Source organism: Passer domesticus, chromosome 5, assembly GCF_036417665.1.
Source record: "Passer domesticus isolate bPasDom1 chromosome 5, bPasDom1.hap1, whole genome shotgun sequence".
NCBI lineage: Eukaryota > Metazoa > Chordata > Aves > Passeriformes > Passeridae > Passer > Passer domesticus.
The window spans coordinates 36,969,357-36,994,427 of NC_087478.1; the positions used below are offsets into that span (position 1 = coordinate 36,969,357).

Genomic DNA, 25,071 nt, shown 5'->3' on the forward strand with positions numbered 1-25,071 from the left:
TTTATTTTATTTTATTTTATTTTATTTCATTTCATTTCATTTCATTTCATTTCATTTCATTTCATTTTTAATACTATTTTATTCTATTTTATACTGTTTTATTTTCTTTTAAATCAACAATGTATTTATAAGTGACTGGTTGAACAATATTCACAACACTTCCGTTCTTTCCTAATAGAGGAAAGCGAGTTTCCACTTATTTTTTTTCTCTCTGAAGCTGTAACTCTGGTTCTGTGGTTATAATTATATTTCAAATACTGATGTACAGAGCTATTTCCATGAAATTCAGCATTAGGAGTGTCAGGGAAAGAAATGGTGAAGAATACAAGATGTTAAGCAAAACTCTTGCTAAGCAGGGTGAGTCTTTAACAGTCTCCAAAAGCTGGTAGTTGAACTTTAAAGGTTGTGTACACTTCAGCAGGAAAAAGCTGTGCTTCAGCAAACCCTAGACTAAGTGGCACTAATGCTAAATGCACATTGCCCACTTCTGTAAAAAGAGCAGTGGAAAAAAAAGCCTCAAAATCACACTTGCTTGAGGATTTAGGGAAAAAGTTGACTTGTGGGTGAATGAGATTTAAGCATCATATAAATAAGTGAAGTGTTGTGAGAAAACTTGAATCTCTTTAAGAAATTGAATTGACGCAGAGGAATCAGTAATCCAACAAATGACCACATTGAAATATCTCATTGATAAGGCATTCTTAGTCTATGACATCTTTATTTTTAAGGAATTTCTATGATGATTCAAGTACATGAATGTAAATTATTTCAGTATCATTTTCTCTTTTATGTCTCACGAGAATTGACTTACAATGATAATTAAATACATTTACTCAAGGAAAAAAAGTAGGTAAAAACAGATTCATTAAATATTACCCAGTTTTAATATGAATGTATTTAGCAGAATATGAACCTCATTTACTATGAAGTGTAAGAAGATCTGCAGGAGCAGCATTTAGGATTCTTGACAAACAATCGTGCTTATAAATCAAGTTACTTTTCTTCTGAGTATTCCTTAAAAGAAACACTTTTCAAGGAATGCCATTTTGATATTTATTTCAGCATTTTTAAAATAAAGCCTCGGGTAGTGAAATCATATGCATGTCACTGGCTTTTTCTTCAAATTGACAGCTAGTGCATCTTTTCAACAAGTCTCAGATAGTTTATAGTTAGCTGGCCATGTTAAAGATTTAAACTCTCAGTTAATGTTTGCCTTTCTCAAGGGAAAATAGTTTGCTACATCTAGCTCTCCTGCAGACTTTCTCTACATCCTTTCTCCTGACAAATAGAGCTAGTGCTGTGCTAAAGTTTCAGCCCTGATGCCCATTATTTAATTTTCAGGTAAACAGAAGCAATTTACCTGGTGGCCAGAAAATGTACACCATTCAGCTTTGTCAGAAGGAAGAGGTGACAGTCAAAAGAATTGAAGTGGCTACAGAAGTGTATGTTTTCCTTGGCCATGTGAATTCACAGATCTCCTTTCCTTGCTCCTTTTGATAAGTTTAGCACAACTCAGACCCTGTATGTGATGTGGGGCCATAAGACTATCCCTACAGTGTTCAGCTGCTAGCACTTTGTTAGAAATTCACTTCTAGTTTCTGTTAGTTAGCATCTTTCTTTCGTGTCTGTACTGCTTGAAACCCTGAGGCATAGGCCTAAGGCAAAATAATATGCTATCCTTGCCGGAATCAGGAAAGTGAGAATCTCCCAAGTGAAGTTTCTGTTTCCTTCCTTTTTTATCTTTAAGTTTTGTTATTTTGTCCAATGTAGTACCAAATCAGTAAACTGGGGCACATAACTATTATTCAGATGAAACACCTCCCACCTTTCTGCAATTTTTTCCCCATTTCTTTTGTTTTGTTTCTTCTACTCATTTTGTTTCTTTCTTTAAATCCTCCTTAAGAGGCTTTCAGAAATCCATTTAGTTAGACTCAGTTTGAAATATAAATAGCAGGCGGATCACTGTCCCAAATATCATCTGTGTGACTCTCTTTAGCACTTAAACAGCATCCGGTATGTGCCTGGCACTGGCACAGAGAGAAGAGTCTCTGCAGACTAAGCTGATTTAGACACACGTCATGAGACCAGCATGCCAGTAATTGCCAGTTTACACAATGAAGAGCACCTATCTGGTAGTGAAGGAGAAAATTTCGTGATAAATTCCCATGGAGTAGGTCTTAATATAGGTCATGCATATTTTCATTCTGTTAGAAGTTAACTCCTTAAGGTCTCCTGCAGTAACACGTTTGTCTGGCTGTACCCAAAGATCAGAATTTCCCTGTGGGAGAGGTCTGTATCACCCTTAAAGTACCTGGTATCTACCTGACCTTAGATGTAAAGATTTTTAAGAAGAAGAAAATGGAACAATTTAATTATTGTAGGTTTAGCACATTTCACCCCATTCTGTTCTATAGCATGTCTTAATTTACCAAAAATACTACCTGGAGGATAACCTGTGGACTCTTATCTCACTTATGCTTCTGCATGGTTCAAGATGGGGTCACCACCTGTCTTGGAGTTGAAAATCCTGGTCTAAAAGCTCAACCTGTTTGTGTCAATATTTAGTTTATCTATGCAGATATGGAGAGATTATATAGGACTGATAGCATTCAGAAGGTATTTTTATCAAAAATAAATGGTTGGAAATATCACTGACAAATTTTACAACCAGGTAAAATTTCCGTCAAATTTCTACTTTAGCAAGAGATTTAAATTTTTAAAATTCTCTAATAATGTTTTCTAACAATGCAGCAATGTCTTAGACTTCTTTATTTAATTTAATTATATTGCATTATCTATATAACAAAATTGCATGTGGAAAAAATTCTACTTTTTTATATCTTTGTGTAGGAGTGTCTATTTTGGTAGTATACTTCTAAAGAAATGTATTAGGTTGCAAATGCAAGATGTGGCCGAGGGTGTGTATTCTATTGCCATCTGTTGGGGGTGGGCAGTTATCTTCTGTTAATGGGCCACCTGTTAAACCAGGTGGGGCAGTTTGCTTTATCTCTTCCACAACCCATCCTCCCTCTGGGGAGATATCTTCTGTTAATGGGCCAGTGACTGTCCCTGCATGACTAATAAAATTACATCATCCCATTGTGAGAAACTCCTCCCAGGAGGAGGAGCCAAGCATTCCTACCTGGATATAATCTGATATTTGGAACACCACACCCAGTCTTTTCCCACTGTATTCCCAGGCCCATCTACACCACCACCAGACCTTCAGAGGAAAACCACACCCTTCTGCAGGATCACTGCTTCAACAGAACCACATCTGTCACTCCAGGAGGACAGCAGCCGCTCTTTAATCAGACTGCTTCCAACGCCCTGACCCACAGGGTGTCAGGTCGTATTCAGACTCTCAGTGTTGTTTTGTATTACTGCTTTTTTAAAAGTTATTTTTGCTATTCCTAATAAGTAACTGTTATTCCTACTCCCATATCTTTGCCTGAGAGCCCTTTGATTTCAAAATTGTAATAATTCAGAAAGAGGGAGTTTTTATTTCAAGAGAGGCTCCTGCCTTCCTTAGCAGACACCTTTCTTTTCAAACCAAGACAGGAAAACCACCTGTCTTTAAGTAAAAGTTTTGAACTGGTGAAGACATCCCCATTCATATGGTTTGATTTGATTAAACTTCAGATTAAAATAGAAAAATAAATTACTTGTTTCAAGAGAAGCTTGAAAAGCAACATTTTTCTTTTCCCTTGTGATATCAGCAAGCCATTTTCAGCTGCCTGAAACACTTTGTAGGAGTCAAGTTAGAGTTTTGCCCTCAGCTGTCTGGAATAAACGGACTGAAGATTCATGAGTACAGGAAGGGTGAGATAGGACATGTAGGCACAATGCTGCAAAACAGCTGCTCACTTTCACAATAGTTTGGTCCAGTTAGGTCTTCATTTTTCAGTGTAGGAGATACATTTGCTCTCAATTTTCTGATGGTCACACTAAAGTACTTGCATGAAGATTTATTATGTTGGTGAAAAAAGAGGTGACTTTCTTTACAAGATAGGTCCACAGGTAAAATGAATGTTGATTTTTAAATTTTCTTTCTTCATGTCAAGTTTTGTTCTCAGAATTCAGAAGCTGTTTTTTAATGTAGTATTTTTACTTCTCTTGGAGGATGTTAATCTTAAATGAGCCTTATCATTCCAGTGACTATATCTTTAAACATAGGTGTAAGGAAGAGATACTGTGGCACCTTTGAATTTTAGAGGTGTAATATATGCTACAGTTCACATTGGAAAAAATATATGTACAATCTGCTAGAAGCCATTTCAATAGCAGAATTTTATTAAAAGTGTTCTTTTTTTCTGGTCATGATGCCCTGCATCACAACTATAGTTTTTTATCAGTATTAATGTTTGCTACAAGCAGGTGAACCAAGAAAATATATAAATTAAGTGGCATAAAGTAGGATTAAGTGGAATCACTCCTCAAGGATTATCAGAGCACCTTATATCTCACAGAGCCTTATATCATCATATCATGTGGAAACAGCTTCTATTTTATGAGATTCTTTTTAATTCCTAACCCTTGCCCTCCTTCATTACAGCAGATTTTTTGCTCGATATTAGTCTTTTAACCACTTAGTATCTTAAATTTAGCCAGTTAGCCTTATGAGGCATTCAACTTCATACATTTTTTTAAAACCTAATTTAAGTATTAGCCACTACACCACTGTTTCATTTTTACATTTAAATACTATTTTCAATTTTCTTGCCAATTCATCTAAATTAGTAAAGGTCTTTAAACATGATAGAGTTGTTTTTTTCTCTTTGCACTGATATCTGTTAATGGGCCTTTTAACAGCAAACATTGAAATGTGTCCTGCCTATTCAAGATGATGCAAGAAGATACTTTGAAGATCATCTGGAAGTATCAAATATCTGTCAATGCATATACCATTTTTGATTAAATAATTTTTGGCCAAGACAAGTGGTTTTTCATTGTTGCCTTGGTGTCAAAGCAGGAGAATATCAAACCCATTTATTTGTCTGGGCCTGTGGCATTAAAAACCAGTTGTGACTATTAAATAATGTTGAGATATAGTTGATAACTGGATCTGGCTGAGCAGAGGCTTGCAAGGAAATCATCTGCTCAGCATGGTTGAGAACCCTCAAACTGCATTGTCAAGGTAAATCTTAGTTTATCCAAGACTTATCACAACTTAAGTCTAGATATAATGGAGGTACTCTGTGTAACACATCATAATGGTTTATCTGTATACTCAATTATCTAATATGCATTTAGCTGAGAGTAGGAAAATAAATCAAGGCTGTACCTCTCTATACCAGGTCACTATCCTGAATTTAAAGCGCTCCTTTCTGATGGAAGATTCTGATCCTTAAAGAACCATCCATCTGTCCAAAGTTAAGATCTGTTGCCAAAAATGTGATGTCTAAAAAAGCCCAATGCTGACACTTCCCTTAGAATTCTCTTGGCTTTCTTACTACTTCTTACAGGTAATTTGCACCACCCTTCCTCCAAATTCCCAGCCTAAGGCCTTGCTTTACATTTATGAGATTATTTTTTTTTCCTACTATGTCATCTCAGAGCAATGAAGACAAGTTATGAGGACTGTCTAGATTTAAATATTCAACAATTTTCATCATTGCTATTTGCATTAGGAAGCTTCCACCTGGTCAAGCTCTATCCAGTAGGATAAACAAAGACAATTACAATGTCAGTGTTTTCTAAATAGCCACTTTTGCAGAAAATGCCTTTCCTTTTATCTAATAAAAGTGCAATTGAATGTAATTTTGTTCTTTTAAGTAAACGGTTCTCTAAAAGAGATACAATTACAAAATCACAACTCAATCTGTAAAAAGACAATGCTCAACAGGTTCCAAGAAGTAGATCCTGGATTATCTTTTGAGTTCTTCAAAACCGTCTTTCAAGTGCCACTGCTTAATAACAACTGATAGTTGCACTCTTTGCGCATAGTAGTCCTTTAAGACTTGCAGCATAAGACAGCCATCTTGTCTTCTTTTGTTGTTAGTGAAAAATAGAGGGATTGAATTGCTTTATGGCTGCTCCTCACTATAGATAAAACCTAGACCACGATCTATGACTGGCCAGTACATTTTTTATCTATCACTAAGAGAAGATCTATAAAATCAATCTTGTGTGTAAAGTTACCATCCTCTGGTGAATCTTGGGAGAATTCCAACTCTTCCTCCAAACCTTACAAAACTCCAGAGTCTCTCCAGCTGATTTCTTTCTTTGTTGAAAGAAGGCTTTTGTCCAATTCTGTAGAGTTCATAGTAATTTCACCCTCCTTGTTAGTTCCTACTCAGATCATATGAATCTTTACTTAAGGTCTACACAACTCACTATGAAATTAATTGAAAGTTTCTCTCTGATTTCACAAGGCTCTGAACTAAGCTTTTTTGCTTGCATTATAGTCCTATAGGATTTTTCTAGTCTTCTCTTTTCTAGGCTACTCTCTAAACCTGATCAGCTCCTGATTCAAACAGATGCCAAATATCCTTCTGTGCATTAACTCCTGCTAATTTCCCATTGCATAGATAATGAAGCCTGATGTACATACAACACAGCATGTGAGATTAAACTCAGCTTTCTAAACTATATTAAATGGAGACATTAGCTGTAAATTCACAGTTTATTTTCTTTGATTTCTGAGTAGATAGAGCTTAAAGCTACCACAAACCCTTGATATGTATCTTTTCTGGGCACATCTGATTTCTCCCATATTCCATTAATAATAAGAGAATTCAAGAGTGTTACTGTCGTTCACAAACACGTGCTCTGTGCCAAAAGACTTTTTTATCCACATGTTGTAATGTTTGTTAATGGCAGGGTATAAGAGTCTGGGGAGAAAAAGCACTTGAAGGCATAGGATCTGCTCTTGCTTGCAATAACAGATTAGGGGTACTTGTATGAGCAAGACCGGAGAATTGCCTGCTACAACTTTTCTCATTGTGCTGCTGTTTCAACTGCTTGAGAGCCCAGATCTGTTTTGAGCAATGACTCTGCTGTCGTTTCTCGGGAGGTTACAATAGGAAGCTGCTGCCTGCCTCGTGGAGCTCCCAGTTGCTCCGTCACATAGCCAATGCCAGTGTTTCCCACATGAGTCTGGGCTGCTATTCCCAGACTCCTCTCTGCTGCCTTCATGACAGATGGTGCACAGCTCTGCAGTGGCCACAGCCAAAAGTAACTTGTGGAGGTGTGATTCCACCATAAAGATTTTCCAGCATTGCTGCTCAGAAAAACTCTGGTGACAGGAAGTGACAGTTAAAAATTTTATTGTGTTCCTAGAAGCATTTATTCACCCCTCATTGAACACAGAGATGGAGGGTACCACTGTGCCTATTAGTGCCAATTTGCATTACCTGAGCATCACGAATTTCTGCTGCATCAAAGTTAACATGTTGCATTCTGGCTTTGCAAGCTGGTGTGGGGAACAGCTATGATGTTGTGGGGTCTTTAACAGTGGTTGGAAACACACATGTCTGAGAAGTTGCACGGTCAGGTAATGGGCGAAGAGTGAGGGCTTCTCATCTGGGGCACGTGGAAAAGAGCAAGAGCAGTGCAGCTGGGTGGGCTGGGTGAGCCTGGGGGCAGCACCTCAGTAGCACAGTCACCTGGCCTTTGCTGGCTCACAGCTGACCTAGGGACATACACAAGCATCACATGGCAAATGTGGAAGAGCCTTGTCTGATATTCAGCCTGTAGAAAGCCCAGATTTCAGTCTTAAGAAAGGCGCTCTTAAGAAAATACAAGATGGTGCAGTCCAGAGACTAAAAGTATTATGTGAGTTCTTAGGAGACATAAAGAAAACTCTGTAGCATAGGGGCAATTAATTGAAGCAAGAGAGATTTCTTTATAATTGGCTACCTATTTCCCCAGAAAGCTAAGACTGCAGGTAGTTCTACTGGGACCCTATAGAGGGGAACAACAGTTTTTAATTCACATTTCTTTTAAAATAACACCAAAATTTAACTTCTGAGGAAAAAATTAACATGCATTTCACTTCAGTGACCTAAGGGTGATAATGACCATTATAAAGTTAGGTCTAAAAAGGCATATTTGGGCCTCTTTGGATACTATAAACATTTAGGCTCCTCAGTAACAGGATCCATACTGGCAGTAATATCCTAAAATATGGTAGGCTAGCAACCTATGGCATTTGCATTAAAACATCTTAGAGTTGAAGGCAGGTGCTGAATTTTCAGAGTCAGTTAAGTCAATAAATTGATATTAACTCTCCTCCTTTCTCATCCTAGCTCTAGCTGGCTTCACTTCCCCACTGATGTTCTTCACTTCAGTGATTTCCCAACTTGAGGCAGTATGATTGCTTGTTGACAGTGAATGTACTGTATAATGTGTGTATCTCTAAATTGCTTTCAAGCTGATAACTCTTTCTAATAAGCTTTGAGACAGTGCTCAGCATGTTTAATGTTTCTATTATTTTTCTATGGAATTAAAAATCACTGCCAATATTTTTTTTTGCGTGTTTAAATCTTCTTACCCCAAATCAGCTGGAAGAGGGAGAGGACTTCTGCTACAGGTGCACAATTCTGAGCACAGCTGTCTCTCCTGACTGTTTATAAAGGCTTGTCATAGAAAACAAGACCACTGCCAACCTCGCTTGTAAAAGGAAAATATGTGTTCAGTGATTATTATTTTTGTTTGAGTTTTATTCCTCTGTAAAATAAAAATGCAGATGTAGAGCTCTGTGAGTTGTTGGCACTGGTGCCCCATAGGTCTTGTAACAGTAAATTAAAAGAAAATAGATATTTGCTAATTTGTGGTTAGAAAAAAAAATAAATTAAAATAAGGCATTAAAGTGATAGTCCCTTCATAAGTCTGGCAACAACAGGGAAAAACAACTTCACAGCCTGATGTTGTTGCAGCTTGGCAGTCAAATGGGTTTGTGTAGGCTGCTGTTGGCAGCACTTTTCATTAGCTTAGGGCCTCCTTTCTGGAAAGACAGAGCTGAGCTGCCAGACACAGATGTCCAGTCTGTGCAAGCAGGACTCACTTGTACACTGCCCTGCTGAGCAGCCCCCTTGAGCATCTCCCATCTGCCTGCCTTTAAGTGCAATTCTCTTATCATTATGACATCTTCCTTAAAAATCTAGGCTTTAATTTATACGTTTGCTTTTAGCCAAATTTCCTGTTATGGTAAAGTAACCATTAATAATCATGGCAGAACTTCTCAGCAAGGAGAACTGAGTCACATTTCTGTATACTTTGAATAAAACCACCATCACTTCAAACTGCTGATTAGAATAGGGCATTGTTTAATTCTTATTAGTATTTATGCTTCACCTAGTAAGCTAATATACAAAGCTACTACAGGATCACTATAATGTCTGTTGATTACCTTTGGTATATGCCACAAACAATAAAAAGAAATCAGCACCACTATAGATCAGGTTATTGCTATCCTCCTGGTGCATCTGGTCCCATGACTGCAATGAGATTGGAAGGATTTAGTTCTTTTTCTTTCTGACTCCCTGAAAAGAAATATGACATTATGAATTCTTCCCTGAGAGACAAAATAGAAGGAATTAATCACATCCTCATGACAAGGGAATTCTTTTCAAGTAATGGCTGTTACTAGAAAATATTTTAAAACATTTTTTAGAAAAAAGTATTCTTATTGATGTTGTACCAATTACACTTCAGCAAACACTTTCTATATGACAAAGTTTTAAAAATTAGATCTTTTCAGAGCTCTGGAGAGGAACCTTGTGAAGGTTCAGAATTTTTCAGGATCCAGAAAGACTCCTAGTTAAATTGTGTATAAGGAATAATGTGTAGTATCTTTAGTATCTTCCTCTTACAAAACTTTTCTCTACATCTCTATATTAAGACAAATTTTCCAGCACAGCTAGCATTTGGACTGGAAGGAATAAAGTTTTGGAACTTGAAGGGATAAACTTTCAGGATGCTGTGTTTGTTCTGTTATTATATATGTCCCAACAATGTGGGTTTTTTACTCTGTACATGAGAGTTTGAGGCTCTCCAGAAAATAAAATTTATTTGCTATTTTATTGTCAGTGCCTCCTGAGAAGGAAGCTTTATTCAATAAATAGAAGAAAAGATCACTACTGTACCTTACCATGCTGGCAGCAATGTTTTAAGAAAACAACTAGATCAAAACCTTAGGTGATAGAAATTAATTTGTGTGAGCAAGAAGCTGCCCCCATTGTGCAGCTAACTAGGTTTACTCTGGCAGTTCTTTGTTTTGCTTCTGAATCGTGGTGAGTTTTTTGAAGTTTGGAGGGGGTTGGTTGATTATATTGGAGTCCATTTTTTTGTAGCTCTGCACCTTGATGTGGTATACCCAGTTCAGCACAGCCCAGTACTTTGAGTGACATAGCTGAGGACTTTTCCTGGCATTTTCCTAAATGTTTCATCTGTGGCTCTAAACTGAATGTGGCTTTGTCAAGGTTAAGGCCAGGCAAACAAATATGTCATATGCCCATCTCCTGCCTGTGCATTATTTAAATAACAGTGGAATTCTGTCTCCATTTACTTCCTTTTTTGGCTTGGCTGGTATGTATTTAGCCCTTCTAATATTTTTATAAGTCTGTTTTGCAAGTGAATTATCACTTTTGTTTTTCTACCCTGGATTTCTTTCAATCTGTCACTGTCTCCTGTGTAATGAGATGTCCAGAACTGCTGCAGGTGTAGTTGTATTTATTGCCCTACATAGATGAAATACCTTCTGTAGATTGAATGCTATTAAAAAAGCAGTGGACTTTCTGCTGTCAAACTGCATTGCAAAAGAATTTCTTGATTGCCTCAACATTATGACTAGGTCTCTTTCTGTGTTCAACATTGAGATGTTAATTTTGATTTTTTAGTTTAATTTTATTTTTTTATTAATGGAAACAGTTGAAAAAACATAATCTTTTCATTCCCATAGAAGTATGAGGCAGCTAAACTGACTAGGTAGCTCCCTATTACTTGGTGAGGTTAAGTAAGATGTGCCCACTATGAAATTTGCAAAAATTAAGTTACAGCCTAAGTGACATGGAAGTGGACTGAAGAGAAGGTGAACAGGATTCTGTGAAAGAAAGACAGTTTACTCCATGCTCACACTTTCTGGTACATATAAATGACAAATGCTACTCCTTTTTGAATTGACTCATTATGTAGAAGGCAGAATAATGCAGATCTAACTTGTATATTAGGCATGCCTTACATAAGGCAGGCAGAGGCATCTCTCTGACATAAAAAAAGTGCACATTAAAAGATCTGAAGGAGTAGTGGTCAAAAAAATTGCAGTCAAGAATGTTACTTTTCTCTCAGAGAATATGACATTTTTAAAATTCAACAGTTCCCTTGATGTCTGTCAATGTGTCTGTTTATTTTGAGGAAGAAAAAGATGAAGTGTTGCTTTTTGGTAAGGTCAAAACCTTTCTTTTTCAAGCACACCTGGAATGCTTTGATTGTTTCAAAACTCACATTCCTACTTTGCAAAAAAAAAAAAAGTATGCTCTAAAATTGATAGCATATTTACATTTATTTACTTTAATAGACTAATCAAAAGAAATCCAATTAAAGTTGTCTAAAACATATACTTCAGTTGATGCTGCTGGCTCTATGATTTAAAAAGTTATTAAGAAGATTTTATTTATCTTTACTATTAGAACACCATTTTGAGGGGATGAAAATAGGATATTGGATATTGAGCTACCTTTGAAACTCTGAACGTAGTGAACAAGGTCAACATAGCAAAAAGCTAGGTTAGGTCACACACAGATGCAAGAACACAGTCCCAGATACTAATATTAGTATACAAGCTGGGCTCAGCTGTTCTATTTCAAACACCAGCTCAGATCATTCAGCTTAATAGGGACAAATTTTATAGTAACTCTTTTATTGCAATCTTCCTTCAGAGCTAGTGACATATGTAAAATCAAAGCTCCACTGAAGAGTGAAGCTTTGCCTATGACTTTAACCTACGTCTTTGTCAGAACCTTGTACAAGACCAAATGAGTCAGCAACCTCCTGTTCTTTGTGGAAAGATTCTAAGAGAGAATTTTTGAAGAATTTTCCTCTTAGGAGGTTCATTTTCATCTAATGAAAACATATGGTTTTGGCAGCACCAATCTCTAAGGAATGCAGTCAACCTTTCTTTTATTTTCCTCCTTTAGAAAGTATCAGCGTAAGTACTGAGCTCACTACCAGTAAATCACCAAGTAGCATGAAGTATTCCAAATGTAATCATAACTATCCTCACTTGAAGAAGGCTTGGAATGATGTGAATCATAACTGCACTTCATAACAAAGATAATATTGTGAAAATGTTCCTATTCAGAAGCAATGAGTCATGCTACAATGACCATCACTTAATCATTCTGACTAAACAGAGATCAACATTTACAACTGAATGTGTTACATTTTGAAATATTTTGGAGAGAGAAATACGGCAAAGTATAAGAAGTTGTAAAAGTTACCACTGTATATTAATTCGAGTGACCTAAAAGCTACTAGTTTTACTTGCAAAACCTGTGGTCAGTGAGGTGTGAAAGGAACTAACTATTTCAAAAATGTCTTGAAAACATTTTTCAGTATCAGGAATAATCCACTTCACCTTTTAACACACTGTCTATGTTCCTTTCACAGGAGATTAATGCAACAATAAATGCTTGGTATAGTTGAGAATAAAACCAGCATGGATGATGCCAAAGGGAGAATTTCGATTTTTCCCTTAATGTAACTTAGTATTCAAAATAATATTAAGTAAGTTTGCCAATGACACTAAAGGGAGAAGTTGTCAATTCCCATGAGAACAGAGAGGCCCTACAGAGAGACCTTGACAAATCAGAGAGATGGGCAACCACCAACCATATGAGGTTTAACATGGAGAAGTGCCAGATTCTGCACTTGGGATGAGGCAACCCTGGTTGTGTGCATAGACTGGGGAATGAGGCCAGAGCAGCATTATGGAAAGTGACATGGGGGTCCTGGTTGATGGCAAGTTGAACCTGAGTCAGCAGTGCCCTGGCAGCCAGGAGGGCCAGCCCTGTCCTGGGGTACATCAGGCACAGCATCACGGCCGGGCAAGGGAGGGGATTGTCCTGCTCTGCTCTGTGCTGAGGCAGCCTCACCTTGAATATTGTATAAAGCTTTGGCCACCACCAATATAAGAAATATGTTAAATTATTAGAGAGTACCCAAAGGAGGACAAGAAGGATGGTGAAGGGCTTTGAGGCAAAGCTGTGTGAGGAGTGACTGAGGATACTTGATTTGTTCAGCAGGAGAATGAGGGGACACCTTACTGCACTTTTCAACATACTCACAAGGGAAGTGGAAGGGCAGGTAGTAACCTCTTCACTCTCATGACCAGTGAATGGACTCAATGAAATGGTCTGAAGTTGTTTCAGGGGAGGTTTAGGTTGGATAAAAAGAAAAAGCTTTTCACCAAGAGGGTGTTTGAGCACTTGCAACTGTGCAAAGTGGTCACAGTGCCAAGCCTGCCTGAGTTCAAGAAGCAATCAGAAAATGCTTTTTCGGCACATGGTGGGACTCCTGGGGTGTCCTGTTCAGGGCAAGGATTTGGACTTCATGATTTTTGCGGGTGCCTTCCAAGTCAGCATATTCTATGATTCTATTACTTTTCTATACTTTTGACTTTTTTTCTAACTGTTGATAAAAACCTGTTATGGAGTGGCAGCTTGCTATCAAATGGCCCTTTAAAGGACTGCTTTAAAATCCCATATTTAAGGACCTTGGATTCCTCTTGGTATGGTATAGATTTAATATCTTCCCCTCAAAAACTCATTAAAAAAATCTTTTTTTTTCCTAAAAAACCCCCCCAAATTTAAAAGTAAAAATCTCAATTCCTTTTTTTTTTCCTAGTGTCAAACATTGAACATGAGACAGCAATGTGCCCTGAATGTAATAGCAATTTGTGGTGTCCTGGACTGTGTTAAAAGTGTTACCAGTGGGTCAAGGGAGATTATCCTTTTGCTCTACTCAACACTGGGGAAGCTGCACTTGGAGTTCTGTGCTCATTGCTGAGCTCCCCAGTACAACTGAGACTTGGACACAGTGCAAGGAGTCAAGTGCATCACCACTAGGAAGATTAATAGACTCAAACTGGAGCATCTCTCATATCAGAACAGACTGAGAGTATGAACAATTCAGGCTGGAGAAGAGAAAATTCATAAGGATTTTCTCAATGTGTGTAAATGCCTGAAAGGAAGGTATACAGAAGAAGAAGAAGCCAGGCTCTTTAGTGGTGGCAAGCAACAGGACCAGAGTCAATGGGCACAAATTGAAATACAGGAGTTTCCTTGTGAGGGTGATGAAGTACTGGCACAGGTTGCCCAGAGATGTTGTGGAGGTATCCATCATTAGAGGTATTCAAAAATTATCTGGATATGTTCTTGGACAAAGTGTTGTTGGTGTCCCTGCTTGAGCAAGGTTGTTGGACCAGATGACCTCCACAGGTCCTTTCAAACCTCAATCATTCTGTGACTCTGTGATCTCTTCTGAGTATCTGAATATTTATGATGATCAGAATTGGTAGTGTTTGAGTGGAACAAGAAGCGCTGGACTCCATTCTAAATTTACAGCGGCTCACCAATAAGCTTCATAAACTTTGGAGAGTACGTTGGTTCTGACTTTTCCTGAACTCTGCTGTTCCTGTACATCTGACACAATTTCTGCACACAATACTTTCAAACTTCTGACTTAGTCTGTGTATTTCCCCTTTGACTATGGTGAACCTTCTGCAGAGCTATTTCTAATTTACTGTCCACCGCCAAGTTCTCTTACTGATATCGTATCCATCTGGTGGTGCTGTGATGATACCGTTATGTCTCCTGCTGAACACTATTCTCTTGCTTCTTTGTAGCATCCTGTCTCTATCCATCCTTTGAGGCACAGAACATCTGGTTTTTATACACTGATTAACCTTGAATGGAGACTCCAGGGCTCTCGGGTAATACAAATAGATGATGACGATAGCAAAATGATGTGAGGCTCCAGCCTAGCATATTGATTTCACCTACATATGAATATCAAATTTTGGAATAAAATCTGGTGCTTCAAAATCTGTTTTTAAACTGTTACATATTTCCCTGGAACAATTATTTTGTCTTTGTTATTCTAGCTAATCCAAAATTGAGATTTTGAATAATTTCCTGTTCAGATAGCACTGTAATTTATACCTACTGGATGTAATTAAAGAATACTTTCTATAGGGAAGTGAAGCACAAATATTTTTCAAAGATTCTGAATGGAAAGTTTTGCTTAGATGCACAGAAATCCTCTAAGCTTTTATTCTTTGTCGTTCAGAAAAAATAAGAACAATTGCTTTGTTTTTACACAAAGATGTCATCAAAACCATTCTGTGCAATTTTGCAGGCCTTCTATCCTTGAATAAAATATGGTGGAATGAAGTCAATAAAGGAATCAAAGTTTTAAACATCAAGAAATTAATAAGGGTATCTAAGAGCAAAGGAGGTTGTGCTTTTGGAGAATCTCAATTCTAAATGTCAAAGATGAAACACATTTTTGATCATTATTTTTCTCACTGATTTTGTTGGGCCTTTCTTACTCTAGATGTAAGAATTTTAGATCCCTAGTGAAAGCAAATGGAAGAATTCAGACGATGCCAAAGGTGAACTTGGGAAAAAAACTAAAATTCACCACAGCTGGATAAATCCTTTTCCTTAGTGTTAATTCAGACAAACAGTAGGTATTATCTTTTTAAAGGCAGTTTAAGCACTGCATGGTGCATTCCCTTTCTAGAAAGAGGACTAGATCTTTGTATTGTAGGACTGCAATAGGGTGGTAGAAAACTTGGTTTCCTAACTTCGGTCTTAGTGAAACAATCTATTAAAACATTACATTTGTACAATCTCCTCCTATCAGGGACAAATGAAGAGTGTTAATAATGTGGAAGAACAAGATAGGTAGCACTACTTCTGGTTGCTATTTTTGCACTGTACAAGAAGATAGGTACTGTTTTTGTTATCTCATAAAATCCCTTCTCCTTGGGGTCATAGCCAGGCCCTGCAGCCAGTACACTCTCATGCATTGTACCAGCACATCTGTCTGTGCCACCACCTGCTCCCACCCATGCATAGGAGGAGACTGGGAACACCATCAGTAACTCTGATAGCAAGGTTACACAGTGGTGACTGGCACTCAAAGCAAACCAAAAGAGATGCAAACCAGCCCAGTCAAATTAGCAGGTGTTTAACTCCATGTTCCCTATGCTCTCTGAAGTGGTGGCTGTGGCTCCAGCTGGTCACCTGAAAGCGTTTGTCTTTGTGTAGAAGATCAGAGTACAGCATGTCTAGAGGAAACAAAAATTGAGAGTTATAAGTCATCAAGACAGGTGTTATTTTCTGACAGGAATATAGTGATCTAGTTTATTTACAGCCAGTCATAACAGCAAAAGAGCAGAACATAAATCTTGAAAAGGTTGTCAAATGGGGGAAGAACATACATGCCAGGAGAAAGGAAAGTGCTGGAGACTGTGATTATTCTTGCCTTATTTATCCCTACATATTTTAGATACATTACCAATTAAAATGATGTGAGTGTGATGGCATGTCTTTTGTTCTGCATGTAGGTTGTGAGGAAATGGAAAGTCTGAACCTTCTTGGTGTAGATGTGCTGTAGTAAAATTTAACACATAGAAAAAAAAAAACAATTGTGGAGAAAAGAGTCAGCAAGGGTCACACAGTTCAGTAGAACATGGCCCAAATTCAAACTCCTCATAAGTGTTTACACCACTATTTTTTTTTGCATCTCTCCTGGCTATCATCTAGGTTGTATACAATCTGAATTCATAGAGATGAAAGTCCCCCTTAAAATTCAATCAGAGTTTTCATTATATGAGTTACACATCAAAAATAGATTAAATAAAATAGAATGTCCATGAACACATCCTATCTTCCCTTCATCTAATCACAGAAGTAATGACTCATTTTTATGACACAGATGATATTGATACATCAATAAACTATTACTTCTGGTTCTTAATTTTGATTCTTAATCCAATTAATTAAACTTTTTTTTAATAGTTATACATTCTATTCATGGTTACCATGGAGAGTGAAAGTACACAGTGTAACATCAGTTCTGAATCTATTAATATGAAATCATCAGTTTGGTTATGTTTCAGCTATTTTACCAGTAATAACTATGAAAATGAAGAGAACCATGATGTTTATATGACCATTATGTGCTGTTAACCATAAATGATATGGCAGCCATGTGATTTCTTGACATTTATTAGGAGATTCTGTTCAATATCATAAAGAATTTGTAACCCAAAAATGAAAAAAAAACCTATTTGTATCCAGAACACTCTCATCCACTGCATTAAGAATGTTTCTTATCTCTTTGTACCTGATCTCAGCCAGGACACAGTCTGTCAGAATGTTTTTATCTCTTTGCTCTGCTAAGAGACCACATTGCTGCAAAAGAACTGTTTTTCATAGACAAGTGGATCCAAACTTTTCAGCCTTCACAGTACTCAAAAGCTGCTGTTATTGGAAAGGAGACGATCCCTGCCATTTGTATGATATCATGGTATTTGGTCAAGTTGCACCAGGTAATTTTGAGTTTCCCCTGCCCTGTGAAGACCAAACAGCTGCTGATGGGCTCTTGTAAATCTGAGCTACAGGTGTAAATTAATTATTAACATTTAGATACCAAATAGAATACCTATTGGAAAATACTTTTTTGGTTTTGTCTTGAAAAATGTGCTTTTGCATTCCATCAGGTTGGTGCAAAATGTGCTGAAGTGATTTTCTTTGTTTTTGCATATCTATTTTTAAGAGGAGTCCCTCTTTAAGAGAATCTGTGACCTTGAAAGTTTTGATAAACACACACAAATAAATTAGTAAAGGAAATTAAACCCTTGCAAAAAGGAAATGGAAAAGCTTATCAAGTGTCTGTCCAATTTTGACTAGACTTTTTTATCAATAATCATGAAGTTATAACAAACATCTAAGAGAGCCACTGATAGCTATTGATATTTATATACAGATCTATGGGATATGTAATAATGATAAATATACTATGAACCGATCCTTTTCAATCTGCAATTTAATGCACATTCCAGAATGTTTTACTCCATGGAGAAATTCATCCATAGAGAAAGCAGAATATATTTCATAAGGTAAACTTGCAGTTATGGTGCACCTGTGGTTTTCTCCCTTTCCCCTTTAGACAGGAATATGCTACAGAAATCAGCTAGGTAGGGCCAATGTGATTTCACACAGAAAAGTATTTCTCATGGATGTCAAGATAACAGTTGCTACTACCAGCACTCATGCAGTGAGATCAGAGGACTCTCAAGATATACTCACAATTTTGAATGCATATACTTTTTCAGGTTTTGTCTGTTTTTCTTTTTAATGTAATATTATATACATTATATACATATATAAAATTTTAATATTTTTAAAGAATAATTTCACTCAAGTAATATTTCTCTTTATCTTCTTTATCTTCCTCTTATGAGGAAAAGAAGTTGCTACAGTAACATTATTTCTACATATTTTATATTATTTTTTTACATAATACTATTTGAAATTTTTTAACAACATATTCTTCCTATATTGACTTGAATACAGATACATCTTACGACTTTTCACAGCTTTTAGATTGCAAAATCCCTTTACATTTTCTGTCTCTCATAGAATCAAACCTCATCCTCCTAAGCAGTAGGAATGAAAGTCTTCAGAGCAAAGAGTTGAATATTGCTAAACTAATAGCCATGAAAATTGATTCTATAATGCATTGCAAAATTACATTATCTTCTATGTTATTGTGGGCCACCTTACAATTTTATACAGACAGACAAGATAGAAAGTCACATGATGAGTGGAAAGATTCAATAAAATATTATAAGGAAATTGCTTAGATTTAAATATGAGTGTTCACAAGAAGAGAGGAGATGTGTTACATCAGTCAGTGTTTTAATTCTCAACAGATTTTAGAATGATTATCTTCTTTTCTGAAAAAGCACTAAATCCACCAAAAATCAAATTTCTTAAATGGCTTAGCAGTAGTTTGCAAGGAGAAATATTGCACACAATTTCACTGGTTTGGTGGATAAAATATGGGGCTCGAAGTTAAATTATATGAGCAAGTATCCATAGATATTCTGGTTACTTCACTGGACATTCGGTGAAATTCAGTAACAGAGAGTGTTCATAAAAACTCAAATACCAGGCTGACTAACTTTCAGCTCTGGAAAAAAAAGAAAAAAAATTAAAGTGAGAAATAGCCCAAAGTTTAATTAATTTTCATATACAGAAGTAAATGTCAGTTTGAATGCACTTGAAAACTCTTCTTGAAATTTTTTCCTGTAGTCACATATTGATACAAGTAGCACAGTCTGATTTGCTTCTGTCAGGTTAAAAAAACAAAATGAAACACTAAATCCCAGGTAAAGGAGAAAAAAAAAATCTCCATAACTGTGAAAGTGAAGCAAGAAAAATGTAGTTTTATTTCTTGATCCAGACTGACCTTGCAGTACCAGTAGTTTCAACATTTTTCTGCAGCATTTTGTGAGCAACTTTCACTTGACGTAAGTGATAGAAAGCATTTGTGAAAGATACTGCATAAATTATTTCCCACATGATTTTCTGCTTCTTTATGAGTTACAAAATCAAATATCCATAGCTTTCTGTCATACTGAGGTGAAATAAGCATAAGAAGCACCCCATTTGTCTCAGTTCTTGACCAACATTAAAAAATAAAAGGTACTGTTTGCACTTACATACAAACAAGGACAACCACACAGCAATGCAAAAAGATCCTTTTGGTGTTTCTTAGCATTGGGATTTTGACTTGAATATTACTAGGGCTTTAATTGCTGACAATCACGTTTTCAATGTAAAATAAAAGTCACGGTTCTACATAGTTCACGTTAGTTTACGGATTGACTATTGCCTTTGAGTCTTAATCAGTAGATATTACCAATCTCTTTGCTATAGTGTTGCAGGAGTTAAAACTGGAGGCTAGCTAAACACACTGGTTTACACCACTTTATTTATGTTTCTTTATGCTTATACGCTTCCATAGAGCTTCACAGCAATCATCCATTTCCCATCTGCTTATCTGAGAAGCAGAAGGTTCAAAAATACCAATACGTACCAGACATACAAATCATTATTACTGGCTTTGTCTGGCAGTCTTAAAAATGGTAACGTTCAGGTGCATACAAATCATCTCTTGTTTTTACAGAGAAACAAACTCCTGCTAAACAAGATTTTTTAAGCTTTTTTTCAAAACCAGGGCTTCAAGAAGACTTTGGGACTTTGGGAATTACCAGTTTGCCATCTGATACAATAGAGAAAAATACTTTCTACACACACACACACACATGCACACATATGCACAAATTAAAATAGCTACTTAAAACATAAGTTGGGTTAGTTACAAGGAAACACCCTAAATTACTTCAAATGTATGACACTTGGTAGAAACTCAGTAAAATAAAAAAAAAACAACAAATTATAGAGTGCACATACAATTCCCTCATTAGCCTTCAGTGCTGTGGGGTTTACTTCATTCTATAATGCACCAAAGAAATCTCAAAACAACAACAATAAAATCCCTTTATTACTCTTGAGCCAGGAGAAACTTTTCCAGATTTAAGAAAAGAGTATTGAAAAACATCTCGTAACTTACACGATATGCAGACAAAAAAATTTATGAGAATTAATCTCTTGGTTAATGCTAATTCTATCTGATAGTGCTTGGAATTCACAGAAGCAAGAGACATTGAAACACATCAAAACAAGTTTGTGTTTATATTAATTATGGGCTGCTTTCTCTACCTTTTATCTCTTAAAGCTATGAGTAACTCATAAAACTGATCCCAAATAGGGCTATTTCCCAAAATGACACTGACTTGACATTGGAAAAAAAATTAGTCTGATTTCTTACCTTACTGAGATGCTGGCTGTCAGATTCATTTATTCTTCAATCATGGGATTATATTAAAAACTGCTATCTATAAATTGACTAGGTGTTTGAAAGCACCTGAATCTTCTAAATCTATCTACCTTCCTTGGGAGTCCAATAATTTCACCCTGAGGCAAGAAAAAAATGTAATAAATTTTCCTCTCTCTGAATTTAAATTTACATAAGGCCAAAGAATCCTCTAAAAATGGGCCTTCTTCAGGGCTGATCCTCCTTGTTTCCCCTTTGCTGTGGGTCAAGACATTCTGTCCTGCCTTCTCTAAACTGAAACCAAGTGTCACATACTGACTGAATTAAAGGCTCTGTAAAGCTACAGGGCAAAATCTACTGAGATTCAGAATGTTTGTTGGAAATATTATTTCCACAACTGCAGCTTAACCTAGGCTAGGGAAAAAAAAAATATCATATTTGGGAGTGCATTGAAAGCAAAGCAAAGAAAAACAAAAAACAGCTTATTGCTCTTCTACCCTTCTATCTGCAAACACAAAGAAAGTTTGACAAGGAAAAGTCAGCATGGGGAAGAGAAAGAAGATTTTTACAGGTAGACTGACAGGTCTATCATTCTATTCCCCCTCTTTGCATCTTGTTATCAAATCACACACCCTTGGAAAGCATTTTAGGCTACCTTGTGATGTAGGGAGTTTCCAAATGATTCAACTTCAGGCTTATTTGAGAAGAATGCATGGGAATTAGACCCACTCTCTCTTTTTCTGTTCTGTAGTCAAGCAGACTGTTTTTCCACCTTCACAAATGAAAATGTTCATAAGGCTTAGGGTGTTTCGTGGTTTCATTTTACATTGCAACATTATCCTGAAATCCTGCATAGATTGGAGCACATACCTCTGTAATGATATACTAAGAGCAGTGTCATTCTTTCAATATTAAAACAAAACAAAACAAAACAAAAAAACCCCACCAAACAAAAGGCCCCCACAAGCTCAGTTTAGGAAACACAACACCTCTGATCTATGAAAACTGTACACGTGTAAAGGCGAACCACGCATGTGTGAGGACACGAGGATTGACTCCATTTTTCTCAGAAGGCTGATTTATTATGTTATATATTATATTAAAATACTACTTTAAAACTATACTAAAGGAACAGAGAGAGAAGAAGGATCAGAAGGCTACAAAGGAATAGAATAGAATAGAATAGAATAGAATAGAATAGAATAGAATAGAATAGAATAGAATAGAATAGAATAGAATAGAATAGAATAGAATAGAATAGAATAGAATAGAATGCATAACAAAAATCCTGTGCCTGCTCACAGCCTTGGCACAGGTGGCTGTGATTGGTCACTAATTGAAAACAATCCACATGGAGCAATGAAAGATGCACCTGTTGCATTCCACAGCAGCAGATAGTTATTGTTTACATTTCTTTCCTGAGGCTCTCAGCTCCAAAGGACGGGAAAAATCCTAGCAGAGGATTTTTCATAAAATATCATGGCTACACACATGTATAAGAATTATGTCTGATTTATTTTATTCAAAAACGTTAGGGAAAGCTCTCAGATTGTAAGAAAAGCAAAGTCTGAAATTAGCATGGGTGTATTTAGCTTAGCTTTATCTCCAGACTGGCAGATAGCTGCCTGTGAAAAGGTTTTAAGTAAAGTTCTTGATTGTAGGTCACTCCTCAGTGGATAAATCACAGAAGCAGGCACAGATAAGGCACATGATTGGCTGTTCTCCTGCTGAGGAGAGACTGCATTAAGTTAGACTAATGAATACTGAATCATTTTCTCATCCTCAGGGTGGACACCCCTGTCAGGGCTGAGTCACTGTGCAAGCAGTATGCTGAAATGATTTAAAATGCAGCAGCCTCTAGTGCTGGTGACAGATGGATATAAACTTTGGGCATGATACACACTCATTTCTAGGCCTTCACAAGCCACCAGTACAAATATACAAGAAAACAAAAGATAAACTGTGATAAAAGTCCCCCATTTGTGCATACTTGAAGAAAATGTAAAGTGGACACTTTTTCACAGCCTTTTCAAATCACCAAAGAGGACTCTCTTCTAAGGTCGTCAAAGGTGGATACTTTATTCCAAGGTTACTTTGCTGCTTTTTTTCTTTCCAGAAGACTGCAGAACCCCCTGCAATAAGCAATGTGTTACCTCTGCCTAATGAAACCCCATCTTTTACATTTTCTGCTGAAAACTTCTTCTGTTGCACTCACAACTTTACCTCGTTAGCTGGAGGTTGTGGTGGCCTACAGCTGGCCTGTAGGCCTCAAAGTATAAACAATTATAAAATTATAACAGAAATATGTGATCACTTACATAATTACCTTACTTATATAATTCGACCAGTAAGAGCAGGCCCAGGCCATTGGAGACTCAGGCTTCTATTGCCTGGCTGACCAGGATTAACCTCATGGGATCCCAAGGTATGTAAGGAAGCAAGAGGGGAATAAAGTGAACTGTTGCTGCATGAGCTTAGTGTGTCTTGCCGCTGGTCTGTCTCAGAAACTGTGACAGGAGGTATTACAGAATCAAAAAGATTGATTCTCCAGCAGACATGAAAAGCTGGAGGTACATTTTGATATTGCCACTTGCATTTTAAATAGAAATCGGCGGTCTTGTTTGAGAGAGAGAGAAGATAAAAGAGTAATTTCAGCAGTACCCATCATTGAAGGAAAGGACTGATTGAATGAGTATTATTAGACGCTGGGTGAGAAATCACACAATATTTTCCAACTTGGCTAAGAGATAATGTCTTATGGGCTTGACTTTGCCCTGGATTATGATTTCTGTTTGTACAATCCTGGTATTTGGCATGGGCAGCTGCTCACAAGCCTTGCAAGTAGGGAATTTTAGTGAGCTCCCAAAGGCCTTTCATGGCAATCAGTGACCAGCTTGGGACCAGCCCAGGAAACATGCTAGCCCATACTGCTTGCCAGAGGGTCATTCATGAAGGTCCAACTGCTTGCTTTCAAAAGTTGCCTTCTGCCGAGCCTTTCAAAAAAACTTTACACAACCCTGTGATTTATTTCTCTGTGGTGAACCCTCATTAGTCAAGTGAAAATAATGCTGCCTTGGCACAGAGCACCTACAGAACATATCATCTAAGGAATGCTATTCATAAAAGAAAAAAGGATAATGAAACTTCATAATATACATACAAGAATTCTTCTAGCTACTTTGTCAAACTGTAGCCTATGGAAACCTAAATTGGAAAGCTGCTTAGGAAAGGAATCATGTGGCAAAGGGTGGCTATGAATAGTCACCAGCAGAATGGCATTATGAAAACAATAGCTCTAATACTTGCATGCTCTTCTATGTCATTTAAAGCATTGCTGTTCATTGTAGAAAATTGGACTTAAAGCTGACCTTCTGTTTTACCATTGAGGAAGCTAATGCTTGCATTGCAAGGGGAAAGCTGGTTGGTTGTTTTTCATTATAGTATGTGCCACAAATAAGAATGTCAGGAAGGTCTGAAATTTCATCTCATCCAAATCGATTAGTGTTAATGTTTTTCTCATTATGATTTCATCAGGATTAATTAAAGGAATCTGTGAATAATATGCTGCACATATTTGATATGCAAAACCAAACCAACTGTACAATTTATGTTTCCTTACAGCTGGTACTTTCCATATTCAGTTAGGAATATAGACTACATGTCCACGGTGTAGACTAATGCAGCTCACCTTCCTGAGCCATGAAGTGCCCTGACTGTCAGGGAAGCCTGTGCTAGCAGTGACCCTGCTGGAGCTGACACCTCTGCCCTGCACAGCCAGCCCAGAAGGCAATAGACTCATTTCCTTACCAGCTCAGGAGGCCCAATGCATGTTTAGAGTTCCTTGGTACAAATCTGTCTTGGCGATTGCATTTAAAAATAGTTCAGGGTGAACTTATGGAATGTCCAATATTTTTTTCAGACTCATCCAGTGGTCACTCAGAGCGCTCTATAAATTGTCTGACTGGCATGATTCATCAGTAAGCATAAACAAAATACACAGGAGTAGGCTGCTTATAGTTTTCAGGAAAGGGCTCATGAACAGCAGAGAGAAATCGTTGTTGATGGCAATGGTAGTGTCCAATTAACCCCTCCCAATATAAATATCTGAATTTTAGAGAAGCCATTTTTAAGTGTCTTTTATAAAAATTTAATTTT

The 25,071-nt window shown here is 37.0% G+C and overlaps 3 long non-coding RNA genes across 12 annotated transcripts in view; 1 reads left to right on the top strand and 2 right to left on the bottom strand.

The window, feature by feature from the left end:
- On the bottom strand, positions 1-23,626 carry LOC135300282 (uncharacterized). Its single transcript, XR_010362144.1, has 2 exons — positions 23,243-23,626; positions 1-9,440 (listed from the first exon to the last, which is right to left on the bottom strand). It is a non-coding gene; the product is annotated as an uncharacterized LOC135300282 (long non-coding RNA).
- The window catches only part of LOC135300279 (uncharacterized), a 108,576-nt gene that overhangs the window by 18,339 nt on the left and 65,166 nt on the right, over positions 1-25,071 (bottom strand). The gene's annotated exons all lie outside the window — the stretch shown is intronic.
- LOC135300281 (uncharacterized) overlaps positions 22,636-25,071 on the top strand; it is a 30,617-nt gene continuing 28,181 nt past the window's right edge. For both annotated transcript variants that reach the window (XR_010362143.1, XR_010362142.1), the window contains exon 1: positions 22,636-23,341. This is a non-coding gene — a long non-coding RNA (uncharacterized LOC135300281). The remainder of the gene's footprint in view (positions 23,342-25,071) is intronic.